The sequence below is a fragment of the Anas platyrhynchos genome, chromosome 1 (assembly GCF_047663525.1).
Source record: "Anas platyrhynchos isolate ZD024472 breed Pekin duck chromosome 1, IASCAAS_PekinDuck_T2T, whole genome shotgun sequence".
NCBI classification, from domain to species: Eukaryota; Metazoa; Chordata; class Aves; order Anseriformes; family Anatidae; genus Anas; species Anas platyrhynchos.
In genome coordinates, this window is record NC_092587.1 from 197,447,288 (window position 1) to 197,464,695 (window position 17,408).

The 17,408-nt window shown below is 34.2% G+C and overlaps 1 long non-coding RNA gene across 1 annotated transcript in view; it reads left to right on the forward strand.

The window, feature by feature from the left end:
* Positions 1-3,702: 3,702 nt before the first annotated feature.
* LOC119716426 (uncharacterized) overlaps positions 3,703-17,408 on the forward strand; it is a 37,928-nt gene continuing 24,222 nt past the window's right edge. The window contains exon 1 of the long non-coding RNA XR_005264386.2: positions 3,703-4,165. This is a non-coding gene — a long non-coding RNA (uncharacterized lncRNA). The remainder of the gene's footprint in view (positions 4,166-17,408) is intronic.

The window sequence follows — 17,408 nt, forward strand, 5'->3', positions numbered from 1 at the left end:
GTTTTCAATAAGAATGTGTACATTCTCATGTAGTGGTAGAATTTCAATGGCAGGCTCAACACAGTCAAGATGAATTTTCTAGTTCTGTGGATATTTTTTGTTTGGTTGGTTGGTTTTTATTTCTTTTGTAATTTAGGCTTCACTCAGGTATCTTAATGCTAACAATTACATCTGCAAAACTGAAAGGTAACTGAAAGGTTAGCCATCACTGGTCAGGTCTACACTTTTAGTTTTCAGTATTTTGTCACCAGGTTATCTTTGCAATGACTTTAAGAATAGCTTCTTTAAAATCTTGCCTTGAACCCACTAAAATTTCCGCAAATTTGGGCTGCTTCAAACTGAGTACATCTGGCTAATTGAACTGGCATTTTTGATGACATTTTCTGTGGAAGGAAATTTCAGACCAGCTGAAGGTGAACAGATTACTATTATTATTAACTCATTTTCATGGAGCAGTCTGAAAGAGTGTGGTACCTCCTTAAAGTCAAAGTCCTTGACAAGAAGAAAAATCCTGGAAACAGGATGAACAAATTGTGATAAGGGTCCTATGAACACTTATTTTCTCATTACCTAAAATCGCTGCAGACATTTAGAAAAAAAAAAAAATCCTCTTAAAAAAGTTACATGACAACAATGAGGAAAAAAAAAAAAAAAAAAACAACAAAAAAGTGATCCTTCTGCCCATCACTGCTCCTCCAAACTGAAGAAGAATCTGAAGATTATAGTGAAATAAATAAACAAACTTAATTTCTTTCTGCCCTTATATTGCAATTAAAATATCCAATAAAATATCCAATATACTCACATATAGAGAAATCCTGCCTAATTTCTTTCTTAAGCTTTAAGAGTTATTCCCACAAAATATTTAAGCTACAGAAAGGGTAAAACCATCATTCCATGAACAGAGCAGCCCATGGGAAGAAACATGGAAACAATAGCCTGGATGTACCTGCTTTGAGCAACTATACACAAAAACAGTCTACTACCCTGGAGGAAACTCATGCTGGACAGGAACCAAGCTGAAAAAAAAAAATAAAAAAATCAGGTTACAGCTAATTTGCTTTAGTTTGAGCTGTTGCAACATATAATTGCATTTTTTTTTCCTTTCCTCAACAGATTTTGATACTTTATATAGTATATATTTTATTGCTTCCATGATATGAATTAAAGACAGACCAAGATTTGTGTTTGTACCATAATTTTAGGCCTCCAGAGTCAACTTCAAACGTACAGTAAACATGATGTCAGACACTTTGGATTAAATGGGCATTTATTATGTGATTTGTACACATGCATTTAGGGTACTGGTGAGTATCCTTGTATTTGTATGGCAGAGACCTCCAGAGAAGCATTCATGGGAGGATTAAGGGCTGCCAGGTGTTCTTGGGTGCTTTTTGTTGTGTCACAGATTTTAAGTATTCAGGAATATTTCTCAAATTAAGCATTACACAAACTGATAGAAGTGGATATTCAAATCCTTCCATCTAATTTCTATGTCTATTTAATGTGATGAAGAATGCCTGTTAGTAAACACCTCTGCATAAAGTGATAAGGAGAAAAATTAGATTTTTTTTTTTTTAATATAATTTTTATTCTATCTTTTTGCTGTGTCTCTGCTGTTGCGAGTGCCTGCTTTAATAAAAAGTGTAAAAGATGTAACTTTATGCTTCAGGGCATTAGACTTCCACAGATGGCCTCAGGCTTTAGGGAATTTTCTGTGTTAGGCATGTCTCACCACTTGCCTGTTATGGAATTCTAGCAGTTACATTTAAAAGCGTCTGGTCACTAGAGGAGACAAAACAGAAGAATAAATGTACCATTTGTTTTGACTGAAACAGTAATTTTGATTTTTTTTTTTTTTAGTGCTTGTCAATTACTTTTGCCATTTGTGACCATATTGTGTCTGAAAGAAACAGTGGTCCAAGAGGTCCAATATTTAATAAAATCATAGATTAATAGAATATCCTGAGTTGGAAGGGACCCACAAGGATGATCAATTCCAACTCCTAGCTCCACACAGGATCACTCAAAAATCAGGCCACAGACCATATATCTGTATCTCTACACCACCGAATCTATATCTCTATATTCTTGGTGATTTTATTTCACCTTTAAAACTATTTAACTCCACTCTGTAAAATAGAAATATCAGGAAGGTAATTTTCACAGAGCCAGGTTAAAGTCAAACAACCATCTGCACCTCTGGCATATGTGATTTACAGCTTACTGCAGTATTACCTTGAGACAATCTGTTTCATTTACATGGTAGATGATTTTTTATATATATTTTTTTATTTTACAGTATGAGACAGCCCCTTTATTTACACAGGAGTTCACTTGTTTTATTTGGAAATTTAACTTTTTTGTTCTGTCAAATTTTATCTTTGTCAGTGTATTGCAATTTATGCTAACTGAAAAAATGAATAATAAAAACTTGACATTTTTCTCCAAATCACAGCAGCATTAAAGGTCAAATTTTCAAAGGACATGTAAAACTCAACTTACAAATTATGCTTGAGTATTTAAGTGCACAACTCCTCCCCGCCCCCCCCTTTTTTTTTCAAGTACATAGAATGAAAAATGAATGCAATTCTGGTTCTGTGTTTAGAAATTTGGCAATGAATCTGAATTAATGGAGCTGGGATATTTTTTTCATAAATACATTTGTTGCATAGGAGCCTAGGTATTATTTTTCAAGTTTTGCATGGAAAGTCCTTGAATTACTTACAAACATACAGCTTTTATCATAGGAAATAAGGAAAGTGACAGTAGAATTTCCATTGTTACTCACAAAAGCCATTGTGGTTCTTAATTTTTTATTAAAAAAAAAAATATGTTCTGGGGCTTCTACAAGACAGAAATTTTGCTTTACTAGGCATTATTTAATCACCATGTCAGTCCCTATCACAAAGAGCTCTCAAGACTGAGAGACAAAATAAAAAGTGTGAGAGTAAAGAGTGGGTTAAAAAGGTGAAATGAGAGGCAAAGATCACACAGATGGTCAGGTATTACACTTTTATTTGAACTATCTTAGTGTACATATGACACTCTCTCTTCCTTGAGACATTTTATATGGACTGCTTGTGTTGGAAGGGACCTTAAAGTTCATCTAGTTCCACTCCACTGCCATGGGCAGGGATACCACCAACTAAATCATGTTGCCCAGGGCCATGTCCAACGTGCACTCCAGGGTTGAAGTATCCACAACTTCTCTTGGCAACCTGTTCCAGTGCCTCACCACCCTCTAATGTCTAAATCTAAGTCTATCTGGGACTTTCCATTCTTGAGGGATAGCAGTTTACAGGATTAAGTTGTTCCAGTTGTTTCACACCATGGACAGATGGTAGGAAAATCACTGGACTACTGCACACCCCATTCTTACTCATGAGAAAACTTCTGATTCTACTAATTGCCTAGCTTCTGGCTATACTTTTGCATGGCAATCACTTTAAGGATAGCCTCTAAAATTTCCCTCACCTCCAAAGTTTTCTCCTCACTCTGAAGGAAGAGGAGATTTGGGATCTCAATTACATGGCTTAACTCTACATCAATATTTAAAAAGGAAACACCATCCTGTCACTGTGACCCCTGAAGAGCAGAAGGCAAATGAATAAACACAGCTGTTGATTGTAGATAGAATACAAAGCAGCTCAGAGTGATGACAGGATCGTTGCCAAAATACTGTGTGCTGGAAATAAGCCTGTACATGCAGTAACATATGTTGAATTACTACGCTGTGAAATTTAAGATAGAAGCACACTTTTGTTCTTACCAATTCATCCATACCAATCCTTACATTGATAGTGGAAAGATGAAACATTAGAATGATCCTAACTCAACAAAAGCCTTACTGTATAAAGACACCATTTAAGGAAGTGCATACCATTAAATGGTTATGTCTGCATCTGGGATTCAGAGAAAACGTAGAAGTGTATGTGAGCAAATGTTTATGTCATCTATAGAGGTAATTAAGGCAAGAAAAAGAGACAGATTTCTTCTCTTCCAAGTTGCTTGTAGATATTTTAACAAGGAACCTAATAACAGGATAACATCATCAAAGAACTAGTAGGGAGATTCAGATGGAGGCAGAAACATCTACAGGACAGTTTCAACATCTACATTGTCCAGAAAGCAAGAATAAGCTCCTGCTACGAACATCAGCAGAGTAAGTAAAGAAGTGGGATGAGTTTGAGTTTTGCTGAAATGTTCAGAAGTACCTAAATGCCTTAATCCTGTTGACATTTTTAATATTTTATTGGATTAATCTATGATTACTTTTTTATTAATTAAGCTATTACCTTTAAATATATACAGATGAGTCATAAAATGCTTACAACTTAGGAACCTTCTTGAATTTAGATGTGCCTTAAAAGACTGATCATTCAGATGCTTAACTTCATTTGTGTAAGTACTGTAATTGCAGTGAATATACTCAATGTTTTTGTATGGTGCTTTTTTTTTTTTTTTTTCTTTTTCCTGTAAAGAACTAAATATAAACAACAGTACTTTCAGTCAGAGGATACATCTTTACTTCTACTGTACAGAAGAGTGTAAATGAGAGATCTTAATTTTACTTATCTGTAAGAAAAACCTTATAGAGAGGGAACTAAAGAAATTAAATGCAAGATAATAGTACCGCTTGCCTTTGAGTCCAGGGATTTGTTCAAAGGCTTATCTTCATTGGTAGCTTAAGTGTAGTCTGTAAGACTAGGTTGGAAGTCTGCAGTATGAAATCTTACCAGGGAAATTTAATTCTGAAATTTGTTCTGATCTTCCCCGCACCAAATAAAAGATAGTCACAAAGGAAGAAGGCCAATTATTGAAAACGTTGTTGAAAGATCCGTCTGACACAGGTCTTTCTGAAGTAATAGAGTACAGCCATCAGTAGAGAACAACCTCCCATATCATATAAGGTGGCCATAAGAAGGGGAAAAAGAGGTAGAAAAAATTGTCACTAGCTGGAAGTACCCCAAGGTTCTTAGAAATGTTGTTCCTATGCATACCTATCTTCCTATCTTCCTCATGATCTTATTTATTTATTTATTTATTTATTTATTTATTTTTGTAATGCTGGATAAATCTCAATTAAGAAATGCAATAAAGCAGAATTTGTCATTTTATCATTTTATCAATGCTAGCAAGTTTAACCTGATTTTGAGAATCTTTGTATTACTAGACTCTGTATAATGAACTCACCTATCAAGTTTCTTTTTCTATTGCATCACTTCTAATTACTACCCCGGTTAACAATTTGATACTTTTCATTTCGCAGTTTGAGAATGTTATCAAAACTTTTATGAAATTAACCATGTTAGTTCTATTCGTTGATTAAAATTCATAATTGGCTTTTGTGAATTGTTAATGGCTTCATTAAAAGAGCACAGCTAGAACACTATATCATCCTGCTAAGCACTTGTATGATCCTCATCAACACAAGACCTGAACACTTCTTAGTCATTAATGGATTTTTATCCCGTAATATCCATGGGAAGTAATGAAAATTTGTGATATTATCTCTACTTCTTGTAAGGAGAGGTTAAACAGAGTAGATTACATAGACTATTCAAGAAAAAATCAAAACTGTAGCTTACCTTCTGGTTGACCATATTTCTTAAATGTGATGTTATTCAGCATTTCAGAAATTAGACAATTCTCCTGACTACACCTCTTTAGAATTCTGGAGGTTTGGAAATGGTGATTTTACAGCAAAATATTTTATAAGCTGAATTTTCTGTTTGAAGGGTTTTGACTGCTCGTAATTAATATTTCTGTAATAGTTTATTTTCATTAGAGAACCAAAAACTTTCCTGCTGCAAAATATTGTAATATATTTACAAGGAAGGCAATTCAGGTGTCTTCCGTCTGCATTCTGACTTGTTCCATGGTTAGACTGCCTCAGACTAGATAGCCAAACTAAACAGGGTAGAAGTTATTATGTATCATAGCCTTTGTACTTTGTTGAAACAGATTGCTTCAAAGACGATATCCAAAACATCCAAAATATATTACAGTGCTTTTTAGTAAAAATGTTTCCTTTGTTTATTTGCTGGTTTTGTTGTGTTGTTGTTTTGGTTAGGTGTTTTTATAGTTGTTGTTTTTGTTGTTGTTTTTGGAGGGGTGTTTTTTGTTTTTCTCTCTCTTTTTTTTTTTTTTTTTTTTTTTTTTTTTCAGTTAGAACATCTGTGAAGAGAGATTTTGTGAAAAAAATAAAAATTTTTACTCATAAAGAATTCCTCTTCCAACACTCTTCTTTGAAGCTTTTTTTCCCATCATGACCTTCAACAAGTCTCCTACCCTTTCTTGAATAACTGTATCTCCTGGTTTGTTCTGAACCTTGCTTCAACTAACTTTTGACTAACTTTGACTAACAGTTCTTACTATTCTTCTGGTATTAGAATATAGAATGAATAACCAATTTTTATTCAACATCGTCATGCTTTTCACGATTTTATAAACTTAGTGTATCTCTCATTTGAATAGTCTCTTTTACAGACTGAATATCCTTAGTGACTCAGTCATTCCTCATATATGAGGAACTGAAGTTTCAGAACTTTGATCTTTCTTCCCTCAACATTTTGGAGGTCTATTATTTCTTAGAGATTAGAGGATTATAGCCACATTTAGATTTTAAAATGGAAACAAAACATGTGGTGGCATAATTATGTTCCTGATTTTGTTTTCTATTCCTTGAATTTTCTCTTTTGACTGAGAGAAAACACAGAGAAAACTCATGGAAAAATAAAGGTTCCTAGTATCCCAAGTAGTTCTTTCTATGTATTTTAATTGAAAAGTCTTGTATAGCATAGTGGAAAGTTAATTTCATAAAGCTGGAGAATAGTATACTTGAAAACTAACAGCTGGGAGGATGCAGGCAAGTACCAAAGATACACTTATAGTCTGTTAACATGTCACCAAGATCCTTTTTTCTGTAAAAATGGATGACAGAGAAAAAATAATAATAATATTTCAGGTTAATCTCCAGATTTGAAATGCTTAGTTATGTTTATGCTCCTTTTATACATAACCTACAGTAAGATTAAAAGAGAATGAAGCTTCCTACCATATTATCTAATAAGTAGTCTCTGAATCACTAGGTTACCAGAAAGTATCAAGGAGACAGCATGTTGTAATATACATGACATCTATCTAACTCAGCTGTATAATACAGCAAATAAACCCCTTCACGACAATTGCAACATTTAGCACCTTTTCCATGTAATTCAGTTCATAGAAGGCTAATTAAAGATCAGTGAACCAAGTGTTTAAAAGGCAACCAATTTAATTGCTGTAATTGTATGATTTAGCTGAATAATAAATGTGCTAATGATACTGTAATATTAAGCGTTCAAGTTGGCGATCAAGTCAATTAAAATATAATTGTAAAGCAGCAATCCACAAATAATGAGTGAAATGCTTCCTATTGAGCATGATGTTGACGGGGTAAAATATGGTAACCTTTTCACAATTTGACATTTAATTTTATGCAAAAGAACATGTGGACAAATTTTAATCCTGCTGATCATGTAGAAATTGGACTGTCCATTGCCTTTCTTTCAAATAGAGATACAGACTTAGTAATTGCAGGCAAATAATAGCAAGTATTTTATAAAGTTTTATTTTACTTCCTGGATTGATATGCGGGGGTTAGATCTTCAAGAGCTGTCTAAATCTGGGGCGATGGCCACCCCTGACAGCTCCATCAGAACAACCAATTGTGATTCAGAATTCATCTGTTTGTCAGAAACAACATTTCCTTAAGTATCAATCAGAAACTGAAACAAAATATTTGCCAAACTCAGACAACAGTGTGTTTGTGGACCTGTTCCTCCTACTAACACACGGGCTGTGATACAGAAAGAAAGCAAATCAACTGAGAGAAACTGCAGATACTTCATGCTTGTCTTCAGATATCAATAGTCACTCTTGATATTCTCGATATCATACCTGGCAGTGTCATAGCTGGTGATAGCATGGAAAAACCAAAAGAATAAATTGTCTGGAGGGCACCTGGCCATATGCAACCCTTCTGAGATATCAAGGCAGGTTTGAAGATGGGTGTTTCCATCCTTTGCAGGACAGTCATCTATCAGCTTGTCCTTACATCCCTTTGGCCAGTGTGTGTCAGCTCCTAGCTGTGTCTCCGCCCAGCTCCTTGTGCTCTCCCAAGTACCTCACTGGCAGGGCAGCACCAGGAGCTGAACAGTCCTTGGTTCTGCATGTGCACTGCTCTGTGACAGCTAAACATCAGTGTGTTGTCACCACTATTGTCATCAAAAGTCCAAAAATTGTGTATCTACAAAGAAAATTAACTCTGTCCCAGACAAAACCATGGCACATGTTTAAATAACTCTTTTGTGCTACATGATAAGCACTTAAAGGTTTTGATTCACCATATTATAAAATAGGTTTCCAAACTGTATGGGAAAAATTGCTCTCTGAATTTGGATCTTTCTCCAGTAGCTGTAAAGGGTGATAGGTTTATACTAAGAGTCTAGCTTTCAGATAGCTTGAATTAAACTAGTACTGGATTTTTATTTTTTTTTAATTTTTATTTTATAGATTAATCCATTTATCAATTAAAAGCATTTTATTTCTCCAGAGACTATACTCAAATTTGTTTGCACTCTGCAAATAATTTAATTTGAAGTGTCAGGTTTTATGAACCAAAATTTGCAATGTAGCCCAGAAATTAAAGCATTTTCCTGGAAATTTAAGTTCAAGTCTCTTCTCATTTTGATTCATAGATGATCTTTAAACCACAATCTCACAGAAACAGGAAGAGTGCTGCAGCCAGGCTTTCAGGTCTTTTGGAATGGATTTAAATGCCAGTCAGTCCAATTCATATTCTACTGATTTTCTGGCAGACAAGAACTCAAAATAAATGAATAAATATATAAAATGGAAAGTGTTTTACGAACAACAGTTTATAAGTAAGTATTTCAAAAAGCTATGGAGAAGCTTTTTCATAGTTTGATTGATTTTTGTTTTGTTTTGTTTTCTTTGTTATTAATACTTAGGTATATCGTGCAAAGTGGGAAAACTCATACATAATAAATTGCTAGTCTGTCCTCATTCTACATTTTCACCTGATTGATAAGATATTGCTACAACAGGTCTTTGAGTTTTCTCAGTGAGAGAAGGAACTACAGTCTCTGTGCTGCATGAAAGCCAGACTGTTGGGCAGGAGAAAAGAACCAGCCTTCCTCTTTCTGTTTCGAAGAATTCCTTTGCTTTTGCTCTAACTGCCAGAAATGGAAGTAAAATACAGTGCGTTAAGTTACTGTTAAATGTTAAGTTTTGACTTCAGAAGGAAAACCTGAAAAATTAATTTAGATTTTTTTTTAGGTTCAAATATATCTTAGCTTATATATTTAGGGCATGTTGACACCCAAGTATAAGCTATGAATTAATAGAAATAAAATTTCTACTAAAGCACATTTAAAATAATTTTATTTAAATTACTTTTTAAATTAAAAATTAATTAAAAAATAATTTTTAAATTATAGAACATCGAAAGAAGAATGTCATGGAGATATCATTCACAATATCTTGTTTCTCATTAGCAGTAAGCTGTTTAATTTTATTCAAGATGTAGTCTGTAGTATGCATGGTTTTGAGTTTTATTTATTTTAGAATTTATCAGTTATCACCTCTTCTGTGGTAGAATGGTCAAGATAATAGACTTGTGCTAATGGTGGGCACAAATGCATTCAGTTATCAACAGAAAATGAAAAACAAACAAACAAACAAACAAACAAAAAACTTCTGAAGTGTGCAGAACAATGCAAAACCACATACAAAAGCAAAGCAAATGTAGATGGGGCTTGGAAATTACTTAAGGAAAAGCTAAATCTCTAGAGGCCAAAGCAAAGAGAAGCATTACAGCCACTTTGCCTAGCATGGACTCATCAGAACTGTCAAGAAACAACTCATGTTCATGTCAATAGTTATGCCACCTAAGACTAAAAGGCAAGCCAGCTTTTCCATAATGAACTCCAATATCTCTGTGGCGTGGTAGAGTAAAGATATACAAACTGTCAGTCCAAGTTTTATTATTAGCGTAGGTTCTGCTGAACCAAATAATAAATCTAGAGTGGTATTAATGTTTACAAGAGGCTTCTTTTCCCTCATCTGTTCCTTTATATAAAATAAATATTCATAAACACCATAAAACTTTTCTTAAGGCTGATATATCTTAGGAATATATTTGTAACCCACACAAGTAATTTTCCATCCTATCAAATTAGCATAATTTTTAATTGAATCTTATCATCTTCCTTTTTTTTTTTTTTTTTTTTTTTGCTAATATGGTCAAAGTATAATTACATTAGTCTTTCTCATAAAGCATGATAAAAGAATACTAATCAGACACCAATAAAGTATACTGCAGAATTACTACATGGAGAACATTAATTTTTTGTTAGGTTAGAAACCCATTTTTTGTCCATTCCCTGTCTCTGTCTCTCTTTGCTTATGTCTGCTACAATCCTCCCTGCATATCCTATATGAATGAGCAAAGAATTGCTCCCTTAAACACTTTTAATCCCAAATCTGGATCACATGACAAGTTACTCTGGATTGTTGAGAACAGTGATATGAGATGGGACATGTAAGAACATAGCTGAGGTTAGACAGGCTCACAAACATTTCCCTGGATAAGGGTAGAGGTGCAATTATAGTTAACACATCAGTATTATGATTTCCAGGACTCCTAAAGGGAAGTGCTTGGTTTCAGGCTGTCATTTTAGTATTTCCTCATTAATGTCATCTCTCAGTTTAAACTAATCACAATTGAAATATCCGGATGTTGTACTTCTTATTGATCTTTTCTCTTGTTTACCCTTCTTTCTCAGTAACTCAAACAAAAATATCATCTTCACTCTCCATGAGTCCCAGTATGTTGGTGCACTTTGTGGCAAGGTCTCTCTCTAAGTGCTGATGACGTTTTTCCATGGCATCTTAACGATTTTTTTTTTTTTCTTTTGTGGGTAAAACCTCCCATCTGCATTGTCATTTGCATTTACATCTCTACCACTGGGCCAGTCTTTCCACTGACCCCTCCTACTTTCAAAATGTTGCAGTAAAGGTCATATTCTAACCATGTCATATTTTCCTTTGTCTCTTTCCTTTGATTCTGTTTTCTCCATCATATGGGATATGCATTATACAAACAACTTTTAGTCTTCATTGTCAAATATTTTTTGTACCTTCACTTCTTGTCTAAGCCTCTTTAATAAGTGATTTCTCCCACATCAAGCTGTGTCAGAAACCACTTGTTATGTTTGACAAATTACACTTTCAAATTTTCTTATTCTTGCTCTCATACAAGCTATTTGGTACAAATAGAGGAACACTGTAGGTACATCTAGTAACTTCTCTGTTTTCCCTTTCAAATTTCTCTTAGAAATATTCCATATACTTCTCTGTGTAAACCCTCTGTAGCTTCACTGCTTTCCATGGCTTTGTCTGTTTGTGCCTCAGGGATCCAAGGCCAAAATCTGATACGGCCCAGCTATGCAACCTTGGCTTAGACTTCACAGGAAATTGCAAAACTGTGAGAGAGTTGTAAGAAGGGCACTATAGCAGAGCCAGAGGAGGTAACAAAGGTAAAATCATGGATAGAGGCAGGGGCCTTAAGACAGGATTATTTTTTTTTTACATAATTTGAGAGGTGGAAACATCAACATTGGAATATATGTGATCCTAAAGCAAAACAAACAAACAAACAAACAAACAAAACAATGAGCTGACAGAGTTGGTGGAAGTCAGCAGCATGGAGAAGCTATTTTATTGAGCAGGAGAGGCTACAACTTCTGTTCCTGACCAATGTCTGTCTGGCGAGCAAAGACTATTCAAATGACTTAATGGGATGCTGAACTAGTGCTTAGGCTAGGAGTTCATTACATTCTAGCCATCATTTCTGTGTTAGCCAGTCATTGAAGTTGTATATATTTATTATTTTAACATGTTTATATCCTGCTGGCAGAGCATCTTTGTGTGAAGAATGATTCTCACAAATAACAGAACCAAAAGAAATTAATTTGATGCAACATCCAGGGAAATCCTCCCAGCAAATGGTTTATAGACACAATATACACATCTATGCCTTTTAACATAACCTTAATCTTTGTCACTGTAGGCTTGCTTTTTTAAAAAATATGGGAACTTTTATGCTGCCGTATGTATCATTCTAGAATTTAAATTACTGAAATGACTTACATGAATATGCTCTGCATATGCTGATTCCTTGTGTTTTGCTACAAAAATAAACAAACAAGCAAACAAACAAACAAAAAAATTATTTTTCTAGTTGTTGTGGTTTAACCCGGCCGGCAGCTAAACACCATGCAGCCGTTCGCTCACCCTTCCCCTCCCTCTCTGGGACGGGGGAGAGAAATGGAAAGTGAAGCCCGTGAGTTGAGATAAAGACAGTTTAATAAGACAGGAAAATAATAATAACAAAAATAATAATAACAATAATAATAATAATGATACAATGGTGATAATACGAAAGTAATAGTATGTACAAACAAGTGATGCACAATGCAATTGCTCACCACCCGCTGACTGATGCCCAGCCTAACCCCGAGCAGTCCGGCCCTTTCCCCCAGCTAGCCACCCCTATATATTGTTTAGTATGACATCAGATGGTATGGAATACCCCTTTGGCTAGTTTGGGTCACCTGTCCTGGGTCTGTCCCCTCCCAGCTCTTACTGCACCCCCAGCCTGCCCGTTGGCAGGACAGAGCAAGAAGCTGAGATGTCCTTGGCTTAGTATAAGCACTGCTCTGCAACAATTAAAGCATCGGGGTGTTATCAGCACTCTTCTCATCCTAAGCCAAAACACAGCATTCCACCAGCTACTCGGAAGAAAATTAACTCTGTTCTAACTGAATCCAGGACACTAGTTCAGTCTTGGGTGTTTAAACTCTCTGAAGCGAGATAAGATGAATACCAGTGGCTTACATATTAAAACTGGTATGGTATTACTTCATTTTTGTTCTTTCCTCTGTCCATGTCTACTTTTTTTTTTTTAACTTTTTTTTTTTTTTAGCTTTTTTTTATTATTATTATTTTTTTTTAGGTGTTGGCTCTTTGTCTGTTAATAAGAGGAGTCTTAAAACCAAAGTAGTCAATACAGTTTCAAGATGCTTGTTGCTAGAATGGAAGTTTAGAATTAGGAAGGCCCTTACATTATCTTCTAACAAATTCTTAATATAGAAGAGTGAAGGGACCTGACATTTCATTATACTATGTAAAACAACCAGCACAATGGAGCATTTATACATGACGAACGCCTCTGGCTTTTATCATAAGAAAAGTAATAAATCATCTCTGAATCTTGATCAAATTATATCTTTGCTTTTTGCCTATTTAAATGTCACTTGCAGATTAAATTAGATCATGGGTTCTTTTACTTTTTTTTTTTTTTCCTCTTAGTCTCAACTTTTTCTAAAGTTAGTTTAAAGCAGTAATAAACTCTTGAGCAATAGGTAGCACTGAGATTTCATCAGAGACTATGAAATCTAGCTATAGTCTTTCAAAGGAAAAAAAGAGATGGAAAGTTTGAATGAGATGTAAATAAAATAATGTGATTTAACTGGAGTTCCCTAACTATATAAGGAATAGATGAGAGATGTATTCTCTTCAGCATAAGAAACAAATCAGATACATTTATTTCCACATCCATATACATGACTGTTTATAGTTTGAAAAGCCTTACTCAAACACATGAAATTTTATTGTGATAGGTATTTTTTTCTGAGAAGTTTGCTGTAGCAATACATAACAAAATATGACAAGATAAATGTAGTTACAAAATCACAGAATGGCTGAGGTTAAAAGGCACCTCTGGAGGCCACCTGGTCCAACCCCTGGGCAAGCATGGGCACCCAGAGTGGTGTGCCAAGCACCATGTCCAGGCAGCTTTTGAAGATCTCCAGGGAGAGATACTTGACAACCTTTAAGAACAACATGTGCCAGTACTCCATCACCCATAACTAAGTGCTTCCTGATATTTAGATGGAACTACTTCTGTTCCAGTTTGTGTCCACTGCTTCTTATCCTGCTGTGGGGCACCAGTGAAAATAACGGGGCTTCATCTTCTTTACACCCTCCCGTCATTACAGTTAGTAATTTTAGAATTACATATTGGGTAATAATATATTAAAATCCTAATGATGGGATTGACAGTTGATCCAAATCCATTGAATGAAAAGAAAAATAAAAAAAAAAATAAAAAAAAGACCTGCCCTAAAAGTTAGTCCGAATATAAGTTACTTGATTTCAAAAGGCAAATGAGAGTAAACACATTGTTTGGATAGTCTGAAAATTAGCTTTGTTGAGGAAAAGTTAGATGTGGAAAAGCCTCTAAGATTTCTTTATGGTGAAGGTTTTCAACCCAGCCATTGCCCCAAGCATGGAAGCAGCACAGTCAAAATGTTACAATGAAATAATTAGCCCTCATGAGTTTTAACTTATGATATTTAACACATGTGTTACCAAGGGCAGAGCAGATATTTTTTGTGGGAAGGAGATCCAATAATGTCTGTGTTTCTTAATGCATTTGTCCCATTTGTATCCATCCCACTGTGGTTAACCATGCAATAGTTTCTATAAAACTTCATAATTTTGAGTCCTTGATGTTTCTTTCAAATTTGGCTGAGGTGAAGGGGAGGTGGAGGGAGGGGGGTGGAATGGGACAGTTTAGGTCTTCTAGATAAACCGAAAATATGCTTACATATTCTGACTTTGTAAAAATCTAAAACCTAATAATCTTATTGAGATGATTAGTCAGCTATAATTTTAGGAATAATTCATATGAGGTTAATTTGATAAAAATCTTTGACAAGTTTATAGATTTTCTAGGCAAAGAAAATATATCTCGTATGTCTTCACTTCAAAAAATTATTTGTTGTAGTCACACAGGAGCTGATCTGAGCTAAAAGATATGGAGAACACAAGGTTTCTAACCAAAGCCCAAATCAAGGAGTTAATCAATAGAGGAGATAAAAGGGCTGATAAGCAAGGATGTAGCAAATGAATAACATGTAATAATTTTTTATATTAAATTTATTATTTATTTATTACTAATACAGCAAAGAATATTCAAATACAGCAACATTTTTTGATACAAAATGAACAAAAAAAAGAATTTAGGTTGCATATGGTTTAGTAACCATTATTGTAAGGGAACAAAAATCAAACAGGATGGAGGTTACAAGAGAAATTCTTATAAATATTATAGGATTGTTGGATTTTAACTGGTGACTTTAACATTGCATTTACAAACACATGTATCCTTCCATATACAAATAATAGGTTGCACATATAGATAACTAAAAAACTCTAGTTTTCTATGAAGATTCTATGAAGATTTCTATGAAGATTCTCTCCCCCCATTTTTTTTTTTTCTTAATACATAAATTTATTTATTTTAGAACATTTAGTTGACCATGCAGGTAATCCTGATGCTGTCATTAACCTCACATGGGTTAGTTTTAGACAAAATTCCCAGCTGGAACAGCAAGGAACTCTCAAGGATGAGTGTAGCTTTACATGAAAGCCTCATTCCAAAAATTATTGAAAAAAAATCAATACTGACTGTTGGCACAGACAAATATCATTAGGAACAGTTCTGTTCCTTTATTCTGGGAGATAGCCAAAGCCTTAAGGGAGCTGTTATCTCATGCCTCTGGAAAATGGTCAAGACTCTCTTAGAACATAAGGATAAAAGAACTTGAGGCTAGACTCCAAAATAACTTTACAACACTTGATGTCAAGTTCAGATTTTGTTCTAATTGACAGTCATTTCTGCCTCCCTCCCTCCTCTCTCCCTCCCCCCCCCCCCCTTTTTTTTTTTTCCCCGGGATCACTTCTTTCTTTTATCAAATTAGATTAAGATTTAAGATAGAAAAATACTTCTTTATTAAAGTTATATATGAAGAGCTGTACAGTTAGGGCTCAATAATTCTATAAGAAAATCATTTAAAGTTCTAGATTTGTGAAGGAGTGTTTGCATTAGCACAAGAAAACTATCTGGTTGAAGGAATATATTTAGTGTGCCAATCCAAACTGAAAAAAAAATATATATCTTTATTTTGGTTTGGAGCTGGATAACTGGTCTGGCTGATCACTTTTGTTCCAGCGTTTTGTTACAACTCCTCTTGCATTTTCACAGCAACTTCACTACAAATGATGATTTCATAAAATATTAATTATTTTAAAAGTAAAGACCTGAAAGACCCCAATTTTCTATCATAAATTTAATAAATACAACTGAAATCTTGGGTCTCTCACTACTTTTTTGCTAAATTAAATAAAATCATTTAAGTTACACTTCAGTTGTTTTAATGCCTCTTATGTAAGAGGCAATGTATACCAATGTAAGAAAGATAGTTCCATCTCAGTTAAAAAAAAAAAAAAAGAGAGAGATTTAACATTTGATTTTTTTTTCTCTCTGTGTAAAAGAGAAAAAGATTTTATAAATAACTTTTGAAATAGTTGAGTAGAAATTGTTCATGTGAATATATATTTGATATAGGCATCCACTTTCTTTCCTGTTATTCAGTTTTGGTATCATTCTTAAGAAACTGCTGCAACAGATTGTCCTCCGGCAATTTTATTTTCAAAAGGTAAGTAAAGGTGAGGATTATAAGGAAATTGTCTTTATTCATTGCCCCTTATGTCCAGTTTTTACCTAAAGAGGACATTCACTTTTTAGATTCCATTAGCAAACTTCTAGAGAAATATCTTACTGCTGCTTTAATTAAAGAGGCACCAGTGCCTCAATTTTTTTCTAGACAAGATTATTTTATTTATTTATTTATTTATTTATTTATTTATTTATTTATTTATTTATTTTCCCTCTTCATAGATCCTTAAAAAGATCTGTTTGCTAGGAATCTCTATAGAAGATATCTTGTCTAAAAAGTTTTTAAACTTTCCAGTACAACATCTCTTGATATATGTGTCTAATAAATAGGAGGAATTTTAAATGGAGAAGTTTTCTCTCTGGTGGACTTTGTAACATTAAGAGATATAACTCTTGTTATGGACGTCCCACTTAAGCCAAAGTGATCTAGTGAACTATTTGACTGTCTAAAGGTATGTTTCTACTATAAATTGAACTGAATATCTTTCCAAAATCCATTGTCTGTATTGACTAGATCTCCAAGGTCTCATTGCTCTAAAGCAGATGTATTATGCCAACTTAGCTTTCCTAAAATATTCTGCTGAACTTCCAGCTACCAGTAAAGAAGGACTTTGATCTCATGTAAATCTCGTTTGTGTTTTAGTTCCTCAGACACAGTTTGGTATCTTGAGAGCTACATATTTTAACCATATTAACACATAAAACACATAAAAATACTATTATTGTTTTACACAGTAGGCAATAGTCTACCTCA